This window comes from Neovison vison, chromosome 5 (genome assembly GCF_020171115.1).
Source record: "Neovison vison isolate M4711 chromosome 5, ASM_NN_V1, whole genome shotgun sequence".
Lineage (NCBI taxonomy): Eukaryota > Metazoa > Chordata > Mammalia > Carnivora > Mustelidae > Neogale > Neogale vison.
Genome location: NC_058095.1, coordinates 157,044,140 through 157,059,493, shown reverse-complemented (window position 1 = coordinate 157,059,493; position 15,354 = coordinate 157,044,140). Strand labels below are relative to the sequence as shown.

Below are 15,354 nucleotides of genomic sequence, written 5' to 3'. Positions count from 1 at the left end.
GATCACAACTTTTAAAAAATTTTAATGAAAAAACGGCAACCATATTGGCAGTAAGACAGTGGTAGGTGACGGTGATGACAGCAAGCTCAGGCATTTGGGTAGAAGTTGGGTTCTAGGAGATGAGTAGTGTGTGACAGCTAAGAAGTGAAAATGAATCCAATCCTTTCTTCTCAGACTTGTCATCCTCAAAGCTTCCAGACAGACCACTCATTACTAGCTGATTCTTAATGTTTTCAGATACATCACCCCTATTTACTATAGGGCTATCAAAACCTTTCTTCCACTGCAGCATGCATGGAGAAGGATGTTTGCACAACACAAAAGGTCAACAGCTGGAAATCCCAGGGAGTTGGAAGCATCAGACATCCAGGATTCCTGCTGCTCCAGGAAACACGGAGCTGCCCAGGGGCCAGAGGATCAATATCCTCAAGAAAATCAAATCATTAGCAGCTGGGGGTTAGGAAATGGTGTTTACTGGAATCCTTTGATGTTACTCGACTCCACTTGAAGCCACTCTCCACCTTTTGGTTAGAAATGACTCTTCAGTTGTCAATTTACATATTACTCCCCATAATTTTCCATAATTTAAATCTCAGGAGGTCACTTTATATAGCATTTGCTCGGCTATTTCTGATATTGCTTCATTGTTAGGGCTTTGTTTAATCATAAATTCTTATGTCCATAAAGACATGAACAGCACTAAGATCAGTTCAAAGAGATGAAGCGACTAAGGCTGAAAACCATTCGGATCAGGGTTCAAGCCAAGAGGCCACTAAAGAGGCTCAAAATTTGGGAATATCAATTATCAGCATTAGACATGGCCTAGAAATCCAGAAGTCAATGCGAAAAGGGGAGAGAGCCAACCAGAATTTTGGAGTTAAACTGGCAATAGTCAGGGATCAGGGCATCAGAGGAGGAACCTCTCAGAATTTATGTCCTCTGGGCATTCAGTTGTATCTCTCAAAAAGATACATTGAAACCCTTATCCCTAGTACTTGTGAGGGTGACCTTATTTGGAAACAGGGTATTTGCACATGAAATCAAGTTAAGATGAGGTCCTTATGGTGAACATTCATCCACTCTGATTGTTGTCCTTATCTGAAAAGGAGAAGAGAGACAGACAGACAGACAGACAAGAACAGGATGTGATGAAGAAACAGACACTGTGAGGCATCTACAAGCTAGGAAGCATCAAGAATTGCCAGCTGTCACTGGACGCTAAGAGAGAGGCTTGGAACAGACTCTCCCTCAGAATCCCCACAGGGCACCAAGCCCACAGAACCTTGATTTTGGATTGCCAGGCTCCAACATGTGAGACAATAAATTTCTGCTGTTCTAAGTCAGCTAGTGTTGGTACTTTGTTACAACTTTGTTAACTCAGGAACTAATACAACCACCAGAGTCTTGGTCTCTGGCCTCCAGAAGTAGTGCTCCCTTTTTGGTGCTGGGAAGTAAGCAGTTGAGAGTATGGCATAATGGGAGGTAACAGGTTCATCTCATGATAAACCAAGAGCAGCTTTCTTAGCAGCTGAAATCTTCACCTTCACTCTTCATCAAGTAAGTCAATAAAAAGTGAGTTTTATGAAGTTGAGACTTTCTTGGGAGAAGACTTTCTCTAAATCCTTCCAAATTGTCATTCCATGAATGACTGACTGAAACCAGATCACTCATAGACCCTGTTCTTTGCCTCATTCCACTGGCACTCGGAACTTTTTATAAATTACCTTAAGTCTCTCTTGCCTTTGAACAAACATAAAATGATTTCCCTACATTGATGAGTTGTTGGTTGTACCATTTGACAGTGGTGCTAATTCAGAATTACTTTCATAACATGTTTTTCTCATAACATTCTGCAAGACAATCTCTCAATTTTTTAAAAAATGGGAAAGTTTATAGGGGAAAACATGCCCAAATTAGGGGAGAATCTCCCCGTTCAGCTTTGCCTAAACTCAGCATGTCCAGCCCTATAACTACTGCTTAGCTGTGGGGACTCTATCCTGTTTGCTTTCTGCAACCAAGAGAACAGTTTGTTTTTTTTTTTTTTTAAGAATGGCAATTTTTTTTTTCTTTAAATCCTTTCACAGTTTGGGAAACTGGATTGTTACGGTTCTAAGGAAAAAGTATGATAGTATGACGGACAATTAGTTTTCAGTTTTATGAATAGCAAAAAGAATTTTTCCTAGCTGTGTTAAGACTATAAGGAGTGGAGTCTATAACTAGTGTTACCCTGTGTACCTAAACTCCAAGTGTGAATACACTGGAGGTGTTGTCATTGCCTTGATCCCTTTTGGACTTAAGTTTAACACGATCCATCTGTTCTTTGTTCTGAGTCTCAGTCCATATAGTTTGATTTAAGGACATACGTGAGAGTGTCAAGGGTGACTCTTGGTTACAGATTCATCTGATGGTAACATTTGCTGAAGCAGGAAGCATTAGCACAGAACCCTATTCTAAGGAAAAATCAACAAGTCCATCTTGGGCATGTTGTAATGAGTTTGAGACTGAGTGGAGACACCTAACGGCTGCATGTGTACATCTAGAGTTCAGAAGGGAGGGCTGGCTGGCTAGAGATGCAAATATGGATGGTCAGTGTAACCTTCACATAGCCCCTGCTTACCATGTTTCAGGCACTGTTCTAGGCACGTGGGATAAGTCAGTGAAGAAGCCAGACAAAAATCCTCACCCTCTCTGATTCTTTGGTTGAAGTGATGTTCTCTGTGTGGACATAACAGTGCGATTTGTGAATCTGGGTGAGGTTGTATAGAGTGGGAAGAAAAGAGATTCTAGAACCTTGAAGAATAGCATTTGCTGTGCAACACAAATAATCTCTCTGATTTTCTCCATGTATATTTTGACTTTCAGTTTTGTTACAAACTCTCTCTGTCTCAAGTTCAAGCTCCCAACAAGAAAAGGTCTGAGGGTCCAGCTAGTCTACCTCATGCCTTCTAAGCCAGAATTTCGTATCTCTGGCTGCTTACAATGCTGGTCATCCCTACAGAAAGCCATCACCTTCTAAAAGGTCCAGATCCAGGCTGAACCACCAATAGTGCCACCCTTAAATGTGACAGGTTTCCTAAGACAATCCTTTCTTTCAACTCTCCACTGTGGCCTCTGCTATGGAGAAGCTAGCTAGACCCAGAGGAAGATGTGGGGTAGGCAAAGAAGAGACCATGTTCCCTCCCTGATTCCAGGTCAGATGTCACACCTGTAGCTCTGTGGGGTAGGGGTGAAGGGAAGGTCTGAATCAGGTAGGAGACTGGATTGGACTGGATTGATTTTTAATAAAAGGTGGCCAGAAATTTACAGAGTTTGTGTAAGAAGAGCAACCAGTCCTCTTTTGATTTATTCATAATTCTGCTTCCCTGTTTGAGGGTTAATGAGTTCATTCTTGGCCTTTTCTTATATTCTCCTCAGTGTGCTGGCTCAGTAGTGGGCACAGCGGGAGATGGGGTGCGTCTGGCATTCGCACACACAGCCATATGACAATCGCACATTTTTTACTCTGATGTTAACAAAAGAATGACTTAGATTATTTCTAGGAAATGAGAAATGTACATGCATGCTATTTGGTTTGATGCCGTTCCTATTTCCATTTTGCTTTGCATAAAATATGTTGATTAATGTGAATTTTCATAGTGCCTCTAATAAGCCTTTTTATCAAAGTCTGCAAAATTGAACAACTCTACAATCTGCCATAAGCCTACTCAGGAATGGTACTTGGAAAATGCATGATTGTTGCCTGAAAAGGAATTACTTAAGGAGACAGAACACAGCTGAGGTTCAAGACCCAGTGTGGGGGCTACAAAATGTGTGTCTTTCATACCTCCAATTTAAAGTGTTGTATTTATTTTATGACCAACACCATTCCTGATACTAGTTATATGTACATGAAGGTGGAACAAAAAAGGAAATTTAATGTAGATAATGTCACACTGTCAGAGAAAGAAGTTACAAATAAGTGAAGAGGAGATGCCAAGATGAACCCTGTGGCTGGATGGGCCTTATGAACTCAGTTTATTTTAAGATAGAAGATGGAGAGATACATATAGATACACAGATACATAAATACATGGGCAGATACATATATATGATCTCAGGTTACGCAAGACACATCCATCCATACATAGGTGGTAACTCTAGATATATATGTATAACATGTATATACATCCATGAATTCCCTGGCTCTTTCCTCTGAGAGAACCTAGAAGCAGTGCTATACCAGTAACAACAAGCAAACCCAGTGCCAGGATTTTCATTTCTAAATACCGTTCTCCAGCAAAGCAAATCAAGACTCTTTGTGGAGAAATGGCTGATTCTTGAGCTCAGTCAGAGAAAACACAGGATAAGACAAGTATTTTGTGGAGCCCAGAAAGTAAGGAAGAACTTAGAAAAAGAAAGGAAAAGGAAAAGGGGGACACCTGGGTGGCTCAGTCAGTTAAGCATCTGCCTTCGGCTCAGGTCATGATCCCAGGGTCCTGGGATTGAGCCCTGCATTGGGCTCCCTGCTGAGTGTGGAGCCTGCCTCTCCCTCTGCCTGCTGCTCCCCCTGCTTGTGCTCTCTCTCTCCATTTCTGAGAAATAAACAAATAAAATCTTAAAAAAAAAGAAAGAAAGAAAGAAAGAGGCATGTCGAAAAGAGTAGAGGAGCCAACTGAAAGAGCCTCCAATGGCCAAATCAGAAACAATTCGAGCCATAAAACAAATAACAATAGTATTAGATTCTTAACCCAAAGAATGAAATAAACAGTGAAAACCCATACTTATGTATAAATAAAGGATAGAATTTAAAAATGGAGAAGTGCCAACTCTTCCTTACAGCAAAATCCCAAGTAAATAGAGAGGAATAGAAATAATAGAGTCATAAATGAGGGAAATAGAAAATCTCCATTAGAAAATTACAATTACAGTCACGACAGGTGGGATCTACTGGTGGATGCTGAAATTCATGTGAAACTCTAAGAAATGGGTATTTGCATGACCTCCAAGTTTCTCCCTTCAAATTTTTCTTTTTTTTTTAATTATTCTGATGGTTTTAACATGTGTCTACAAATTCTTTGGTACTCCTCCCTCCTAAGAGATAAACCTTAAGTCTTCTCTCCCTAACCATGTGCCAGAGCTAGTGACTTGCTTCTTCCTCATAGTGTGAGGAAAGGGTAGTGTAAGGACACTTAACATTAGAGTGGAGAAACCCAGAAGACACACTTTACCCCTGGTTACAGTTGCCATCACCAATATTAAGACTATTGGTGTCATGTTCCCCTGATATCATGAGGTAAGTCTATCTCCATGATATTTTTACCCCAAAAGCCATAACAAATCTTGAGAAAACATTAGACAACCCCAAACTGAGGGACACCCTATAAGTTACCTGTTCAGTATTCCTTAAAACAGTCAAGGTCATTCACAAAAAGGGAAGATAGGAGAAACTGTCACAGCCTAGAGGAGCCTCAAAAGCCATGACAATGAAATATAATGGGCTACCTAGCGTTGAATCTTAAAACAAAAAGACACTGATACAAAAACTGGGGAATTCCAAGTAAGTTCTGTACTTTCAGGTGAAAGTATTTGACCAAGGTTAATTTCTTAGTTTTGATGAATGTTCTATGGTTATGTAAGATGTGAACGTAAGAAAAAGCTGGGTCAAGGGCATACAGGAACTCTGCACTATCTTTGCAACTCTTATGTAATTCAAAATGATTTCAACATAAGGCTTTTGTTTTGTTTTATTTTGTGGTTTTTTTATTTGTTTTTAGATAGGATAAGGATTTTCTATGGTAAGCTCCAATAACACAACATATAAATATAAATTCATTGCTATGTGGTCTGGTACAAAGATGCATACATCTGTGAAACTTTAGACCGTGAATATGTTATATAGAATTTGTAGCTAGTTATGCTCTTTTGATCTTAAAAAGTTGAGAACATGCATTTCATCAGGACCCAAACACTCTCTATGATTTTGTTTCTAATAGAAAATCTGATGAGGTTTGTCGCTTCTCTTTCTTCATCTTTATCAGTGAAATAACCCAACTGAAATTAGGAGACTTGCTTGTACTGGTCAAATATGGCTGCTTCCACCTTGTGAAGAACCTAAGAAAAGGATAATAAAACGAGGAGAAATAACACAAACAGGCCACTTCGGCCTGTCTTTGGGACTCCACTGATTCTGCTTTTTTTTGTTCTCCATTTCATCACCATTGTGTTATCTTTGTCCTGTGTGTATAAAAGTGGGGTGTGAGGCCACAGGGCACAGAGTCCTGCTCTTAATTTAAAATGTGTTGTCTTAATAGGGGAGACATGCACGTAATTAGGAAGTTATGGTGTAAAGGCCTGAGCACTAAGGTTGTAGAAAACGCGAGGAATGTCAGGGAGGACATGCCTAATTCAGATTAGAAGCAGGGAGGGAAGATGTGTCTAAAAATGATGAATGTTGTTAGCAAAGTGGGAGAAAATATTCCGTATTCAAGAAACGGCAGGTACAAAATTGCAGAAGGAAAAATGCATCTCTTGCATCTCTTGCTTGAAAATGTTGTTTTGATGAGGCTATACGAAACCGTTTTTAGAAGCTCAGGCTCCAGAATCAGAAAGATTGCGGTCACACCCCAGTGCTCCCACTTGTAGCCGTGCGACCTTGGGTGGCTGATGGAAGCGCCTGTGACCTCAGTTTCCATATCTGTAACATGCTAGAGCCTGGAACTACACCCAGGGCTAAACTAGGGTTTGAGTAATGGCAGCGAGGCCAAGTGTCCAGCATAGTATCTAGCACTCAGGTTTACTAATTCAACTCCCAATTATTGTTATTCTGAGAAATCTTCCTGGAAGAGATAGTTTTTGAGGGAGTTAACCGAGCGTAGAAGGAACGTGTGTTGCATAGGGGGCACAGAGTGAGGTATGTTCACAAGCACACCTCCGTGACCTGAAGTAGGACTGTGGGAGGAACATGCAAGCCAATATTGTTGGAGTAGAAAGAGCAAGAAAGGCATGGGGAGGTGGTGGGTGGAGGGGAGAGAAGGTCATTTATGCCATTTATGCTTCTACACACAACTGACCATCCTTGTGTTACTTTAAGGACCAGGAACATGATGGTGTTTCTTTTTCAAGAGTTCTGAAAAGAAAATGGGATTCAAGATTCAAGGGGCAAGATGGAAACCCAGTTAGGGGAGTTTAAGGAGAGGCATAAGATAAAAAAAAAAAAAAAAAAAAAAAAAAACAACAAACACAAAGCAAAACAAAAAACCCAAGAAGCCTGAGTGGCCGCTGGCTTCAGCAGCACGGGAAATGTGGGTGACTGGTTGAGAGTATCCTCCCTCCTAGGGGCTGGAGAGAGACCTGAATCTGAACCAGAGAGGATAGAAGATGAGTAGGAGGGTAGTGAAGAGGAACAGCAGACTGTTTTGAGCAGAAGTTTGAAAAGGGAGGGGACTGGGGAAGAACACTAGATCAGGAGAAATGTCCGGCACTCTCTATGTAAATCAAGAGTCTTGAGAAAATAAACCACACGGTGAGAGGCAGAAGCTGGAGAGTGGGAAAGGCTGAGGGAGTCCCATGCTGGATGGAGGAGAGAGGGTGGATGGCCCAGCGGGTGAGTGTCCTCTGCATTCGTCCCCACTTGCTGAGATGAGCGCACTTTCCTGCAGAGCGAGTACTGACAGTGACATCGTGAGAGCTGGGGATGTTATAGCACATTTCCCTTGAGTAATTCAAATTATAGGCAATATGCTCGCTCACTTATGTATCTGGCATTTATATAAAAGAAGGAAGATCCTCCTTTTTCATTTGAGGATGTTGAAATCCAAAGTGGTTAAGGGATTGTAAAACTGAAGAAATTTTAAATCCACATCTTCTTACTTTTTTTACTGTTTTTGTGGAGACTATGTTTTCTCCAGTGTTTTCTAAATCAAAACAGGGAGGACAATTATGTGAGCGTATATATACATATATATATATATATATATATATATGTACATACACACATAAATATATATATACACATATATGTGCACACACACATATATATATACACATATATGTGCATATATATATATATATATATATATAGTGAATTCCCTCTGGTGTGGTCTTTTTCCTATTACCTCCTGAATATTTGTCTCATAACAAGAACCAACTATCTAGTTTACATGGAATCCTAATATAATTTCATCTGAAGTGAAGCAAAAAATGCATTTTTTATCATAATGAACATGTTTCTATGACTCACTAAGTTTCCTAATGGAAACAACTGTGTCTTGGTTGAATAACACAAGAGAAATATAATGTAAAATAGAGGTGTTTGGGACCTAGGGGAGAAAAAATACCAAAAGCAAACTGTTCATTACTACTAACTCTATGAAATCATTAGGTCCATTAATAGGATTTCAAGGGACCATCATATAAGGAAAACGTACCCATTCAACATAATTTGGTATCTGGTTTTGAATAGGGTTTTCCTCCCTCTTACTTACATTTGTGTAAGTAACAAAAATGTTACTTACATTTACATTACACTTACGTTACATTTTTGGCTAGCCTAGCCTTGTCACAACTGGTACTCACACTGCTCCCCAAAGTAACCTTCAGGACATGTCAAGTCTGTAAGATCGTAGGTTTGGCACTGTGTACGTCTTGGGGATCTCATACGACAGTATAAAGTAAGAGCGCTTCGTAAGTGCTCTGCTGGTCTCCCAAATCGGGAAGCACAAAACAGCCTCCTAAGTTCCCAGGGCACCAGCTCCCCAAAGAACAGCCCTTCTCTCCCCCATTTTCTTCAGGGCCAGGCTGTAAGGGTGACTGATAACACCTCTGAGTCTGTTGAACGATGTCACGAAAGAAATACCACATGATATCCATCAACTGATGTTATGAAGCTACTGGAACATTTTGTGGTGCCAGCTGTCATATTTAAATGTATATTTTGTCATCCACAAGCCAAGAAATAGAGCCCTCTGGTGTGTATCAATAAAACCCCAATTTGACCTTGGAAGTACTGGATATATTCCAGGCTTTTTATAAAAGTTGGGGGTGGAGGGGAGAATTAGTGACTTAAAACACTTTGCTTTAACGTGTATCGTAGTGCTATCTATGTTCGGTCATGTGGCTGATGGCCTTTTGCCCAGGAAAAGAAAAGAAAATGTCCTCCATTCTAAGAAACTCTTTATTGGACTCAACAGCCTAGTGAGGAATAATCTTTATATTTCAGATTGAGGTTTTATAGGAACACAGGGACACAGGGATATTAATAAACAACACGTTTGATCATTACTCCAGATAGCCCATCTGTTTTAACCCAGAAGCCATGAAATGGGGGTTGTAAAATCACAGATGCAAAATAGCAAGAGAAACTTGCTGGAAAAATAATAGTTTATGCTTTAGGAAGAGTCTCAGTTCTGAATTACTGTGTCATGTATAGATCCGGCAAAACTGGCCAAAGCCATTGGATAAAGAAACAAAGAGAACTCAGCCTTAATTGACTCGGGTAACAGAGAGGAACCTTTTTCTCCAGATTGCCTGTAATGTGGCCATTTTTCATAGATCGAACTGCCAAAAAATACTCTTCAGCTACATTAACCTACAGGTCTATGCGCATTTTTTCAAACTAGTGTGAGCTAGATTTTAAAATGAGAATCTTTCCCAAGTCTGAATGCCTTTTAAATTGTTTTCTTTGCAAAGAGCACACCAGAAATTACAAAAATTTTTATTTAACATAATCCTTCAATTCAGTTATTTGTTGCAACGTTTAGAAAGGAACTGAAAACTGAATAATGTTTGAATATTTTAACAGAAGAAAGCTCAGGCTGGGGTATGGAAGATGGAAGCGATGAGGCAGAACAGGGTATGTGTCACACAGAGCAATTACACCAGACTCTCTTGAGAAGCACAAGGAAAGCAAAAGGCTTTCAGCCGCCCAATGTGTAACCATATCTCCTCGAGACAGATGCAGAGCCACAGAATAGCACCGAGCTTAGATGATTTATATATTTTAAAGCTCAAGGTTTGAATTTTTCTCTTGGATTCTGATTTCTTTTTTGCAAATGTGGGTTTTTTTTTTTTTTTTTTTTTTTTTTTTGGTTTGGTTTGCTTTGGTTTAACCCTGTGAGTCTGTTACAAATCTATCCTCAGACCTATTCGTGGCAGCCAGACTTCGGGCTCCGTTGAAGGCATTCTTAACTCTTTCCTTTGTGTTGGTCTTTACGTGAGCTTTTTCAACGTAAAGACTAAAATCTTGGGTTTGCTCCGCTAGGTTCCTTCCATTCCAGGGTTATGATCTTTGGAATGATTTTTAAGTGAAGATTTACAATTGCAATGACTATTCGTTAGGTCTTCTTTTGTGGTATGGTATACTGATCTTAAATTATGATCCTGTATACTCAACATAATCCATATTACTCATTTCATCAAAGTACATTTAATCGTGGAGAAATCTGTGCTTACATGCAAGAAAGGGGGACAGGTTTGCCTGAAAGGGTTTATCATGTATTAAGAAACTTGAAAGTGGCTTCTAAGAACCAGGTGGTACTTTTCGGTGTGCCCCGGCTGCCTCAACCTTGTCCCACCCCGCACCGTCCGCACACACGCCAGTCCCGTCTTGCTCTTGGGCCTTTTTTCTTTCATTTTGCGTCTTGACCAAGGGCATGGACTGGGAAAGGAGACATGGTCCAGGTTATGGTGATTCATCGCAGTGAAGTAAGAATTAGATGACTTGGCTCCACTCCATCATGGTCCTGTTTTCTTTTGAACTTTTTATTGCGTTCTATGATCCATTTAGAAAAAGGCATTTCGCTGAACTTCTATGAACTGAACACACGCAGCACCCAGAAGATCAACTCTCTCTGAGGATCCCTCCCCATGTATGCTCTAGTCACAATACTTCACCCCATCCCGGCACGGCCGCTGTCCAGACACTGCGTAGGGTGGAGCGGTGGTTTTAACTCTCTATAAATGGACACATTCACGATGTCCTCGTGGGTGTTGTCAGGATTCGCTCATTCAACGTTAGTGTGTAAAATTCACCCAGATCCTCGTACTTGGATACAGTTTATTGACCCAAATTCATAAAAATGTCACGATGGGCATTTGAGGAGTGCACGGTTGGGCACGGCCGTGGGCTGGCGAGGCTGTGGTGGGCATGTGGGTATGACTCTGGTAGTTGTGTGCCTGGGAGAGGGTTGGCTGGGCTACTGGCTGTGGGTGTTCCTCTCTGGTTGATGCTGCTTAACTGTGAACGGCAGACAGGGCACATGGCAGCTGCTGTTCACAAAGAGGCCCCTTCTTGCTCATAGAAGACTCCAGCCAGTGCCTCCGCAGTGAGATCTGACACATCCGCCATCCATGCATCCACCAGTCCTTGTTTGGTTTAACGGGCCCGTTTGCACCTCTGGGGAGCCATGACATCTGCCACTGGAGATGATTTGCAGGATCCTGAAGAACCTTCTGTGTCATCAAAAAGACCTTCTCCTTTGCTCCTTGTGGTCTTACAATTCCATCCTCAATTCATGATGAATTCTAATTCATTGATTCACAGTTCTATATTTCTAATGTCTAGAAGGTACCATAGAAGTAAGTTAAAAATAGGGGCGCCTGGGTGGCTCAGTGGGTTAAGCGTCTGCCTTCAGGTCAAGTCATGATCTCAGGGTCATGGGATGGAGTCCCACATCAGGCTCCCTGCAGGGAGCCTGCTTCTCCCTCTGCTGCTCCCCGTTCTTGTGTTCTCTCTCACTCTCTCTCTCAATTAATAAATAAAACCTTTCTTAAAAAGAAGTAAATTAAAATAGAATCTCCTCCCTGAGTAGTTTACAAGTTTGGGAAGGAATAAGTAACTCTAACGCAAAATAGAATGAGACAAGTTCCATTTTTAAAATATTAGGTGCCTGGGTGGCTCAGTTGATTGGGTGGCTGCCTTCGGGTCAGGTCATGATCCTGGAGTCCTGGGATCGAATCCTGGACCAGGCTCTCTGCTCAGCGGGGAGTCTACTTCTCCCTCTGACCCTCCCCTTCTTGTGCTCTCTCTCTCTCTCTCTCTCTCATTCTCTCACTTTCAAATAAATAAAATCTTTTAAAAAGATAAAATAAAACATTAGGCAAGGGGACTATATTTTAATACTGGTAACCTACATATATTAACCATGATATTCTAGGATATTTGATTAAATGCTACAAAATATTATGTCTAAACTTACTCCAAACATTTATCGGTTCACCAATGGTAGCAGGAAGGTCAGGTGAAATGGCAAAGAGTCTGACTTCATTCTCTTCTATGAATCTAGGGACACTCACACCCCACGCCAACAAACGTATGCAATCAGCAAATGGATATTTTCTGCTTATCTCTCTATCCTTCCGGATAAACCTAAAATTCTTTCTTTCATTTGCAAGTTATCTGCCGAAGGGTGTAGTTCTGCCAGTGACTGTGTCCTTAGTCATTCCACATATGTTTGTTTAGCTTACTTTGTGTCAAATATTGTAGCCGGACCTGAATAATGAAACACACCCGCCCCCCTGCAAGGATCCTTGTCCTGAGACGCTTGTCCTCCTAGCCTGATAGTCTCACGGTTAAGAGAAACAGTGTCCAAGTCACCACATGCTGGAATTTCAACGACCTTAGGTAGTGGATTTGGTAGTGAACCCCCAGAATCCATGTCCACCTGGAACCTCAGGATGGGACCTTATTTGGAAATTAGATTTTTGCAGACATGATCAGTCAAGATCGCACTGCCTTAGGGTGGACCCTAATTTAAATGATTGGCATTTTTGTCAGAGAAAAGAAAAGGAGACCCAGAGAGACCCAGAAACACACAGGGAAGAAGGCCTTGTGATCTCAGAGGCAGATAATGCAGTGAGGCAGCATTGTCATTATCTGTGTACAGACCCATCTCTCTGTGACAACGTGGGCTCCATACGTGGCTCAGGGAACACCAGGATTGCCACGAAGCTGAGTCAAGGAAGGACTGCTTCCTACAGCCATCAGAGAGGACACGGCACTGCTGGCTTCTTGATTTGGAGAGTCCAGCCTCCAGCATCCTGGGAGAAACCTCTGGAAATAAAAGTAGCATCATCTTTTTTTTTTTTTTAAGATTTTATTTATTTATTTGACAGAGGAATCACAAGCAAGCAGAGAAGAGACAGGCAGAGAGAGAGTTGGTGGGGGGAGCAGGCTCCCTGCTGAGCAGAGAGCCCGATATGGGGCTCGATCCCAGGACCCTGAGATCATGACCCGAGCCGAAGGCAGAGGCTTAACCCACTGAGCCACCCAGGCGCCCCACATCATCTTATTTTTTTTCCTCTCCCCCTTTGCTCCTTACCTTGAGCTTCTGGCACTTTGTACCTCAGCTAGAACAGCTCTCACGTTTGTCATTATCTGTGTACAGACCCATCTCTCTGTGACAACGTGGGCTCCATGAGAGCAAATACTGTGTCTTAGATACTTTTGTATCCCCAGAACTTCACAGGGAAGCTGGCCTTTGGGGTTTGATTTATAAGTGACTCTACCGATATGTAAATAAATGAGTCAGCAAAGCATGAATTAAATACCTCATTTCTGTCCCATCTTCTCGGCCTGTTTTTGGCCTTATATAATCGCTTTTCTCTCTGGTCTGATTTAACATATTAACTGCGTTTTCTTTTTCTCTGTGCTCTTCTTACCACTGAAAAATATCTTTCTGCCAGTTATGCCAGAAAATAAGTCTCTTCCTTATGAATTTCTTTGTTTATATATGGAGCCATTTTTCTTTTGCTTCAGGATTTATTTATTTGAGAGAAAGAGAGAGTGCGCATGCACACTGGGGAGGGGCAGAGGGAGAGGGAAAGAGAGAATCCCAGGCAGACTCTCTGCTGAGCGCAGAGCCCATTGTGGGGCTCGATCTCACGACCCAGAGATCACGACATGAGCCAAAACCAAGAGTTGGACATTATACCGACTGAACCACCCAGGCGCCCCCGGAGCCATTTTTTTAATTGCCTGTATCTCATGGAAATGAGATGTGTTCTGCACCTTGGAGAGCTAATTCCTCATCACTCTCACCATCTGAGCCATCAGGTGATGGGGAGCATGCTGCGGGGGGTCCCATCGGGGAGGGAGGAAGGCAACGAACCCCAGCCTCCTCTTCTCCAAATGAGGTCCCCACCCAAGTCAGAAATCCACGGACAAGCCTCCACATTAAATAAGACATACGTTGGCTACCGTAAAATATTAATACTATACGAAACAGAAATGTAAAAACAGTTTCTGAAGTCGATGAGAAATGAGGCACATCTTCTGAACTAGAAATAAGCCTATAGTCTATGAGTTCACAACCAATTGGACAACTGAGCCATATATTGTATTGAAATTGGGTGTTTCCCCCAAAGGCAGCGCTCCTGTCCTCTCTGGCCAGTTTGGACACCCCCCGCTTGGGGAGGAGGGAAGAGTTGCCACCTTTCTACCAATTATAAGAGTTATAAAAACGTTCTCGGCCTCCTCTGCTCATCTTTCCACAAGCCGGAGACAGGCTGGCATTATAAAGTAAAAGTCTACCCAGCAAGGGATGAGGAGCTGCTGGTGTTGGAAACATGATTCCTGAACCCCTCAGCGAGGCCGCCTGATGTGCTGGACCCTGGGACAGGATCAGGGTTCCGAGATGCAGGCCAGGGGGCGGAACCGGAGATGGGCGCACGTGGAGAGGTTAGCCTTGTCATAGAGAGCTCCGAGAGAAGTAAGGGAGGTTGCAAGAGAAGGCAGCCTCAGAGAGAGAATAAGGTGCAGTGAGAGGGGCAGAAGCACCCTACTCCAATTTTCAGGCCAGGGTTCCGCCGGTCAGATCTACCCTTACGAAGGCTCCTTCGCTCAGCCCTGGTGCCATTTAATGATGTCATGTCTCAGGCTCCCTGACCTCTAATTTGTAGAAATATTAAACAGATGGGAAAAATAGAAAAACCATCCTGTACATAGACAGATGATAGATGATGAATACCGTTTGCTTGTCATTTCTTGCAAAGATGTTTTAGGACATATAATGTAATAATATGACATATAATGTAATAATTCCCAAGCATCTTTATAATGACATAAATAAGTCTCCCTGTAGGTACCAAATGTGTCGTTTCCGTTTTGAGCTTTCCTTTTTGAATCTGCTGGAATAAATGACTCGTTTTCCTGACAGTTTCGCTCTTTACACGTATTACCACTTAGGAGACTTTGGAGTTCCGTTTATTTTTATTCTTTTGGTTTCCTGTTCTAGCACACATCTGTATAAAATGAATTTTGTTATGTTACTGTATATGCTAGAGTTAAGTAAACAATAAAAATAATGGTTGGTGTGAAAGGGGGTTTATATTTAGCAATAAAAGAACCTAATTTTTTTTTTTTTTTCTTCTTCGAATTAT

At 41.7% G+C, this 15,354-nt stretch overlaps 1 protein-coding gene across 3 annotated transcripts in view; it reads left to right on the top strand.

The window, feature by feature from the left end:
• NALCN (sodium leak channel, non-selective) overlaps positions 1 to 15,354 on the top strand; it is a 316,125-nt gene that overhangs the window by 216,374 nt on the left and 84,397 nt on the right. The window lies entirely within an intron of this gene.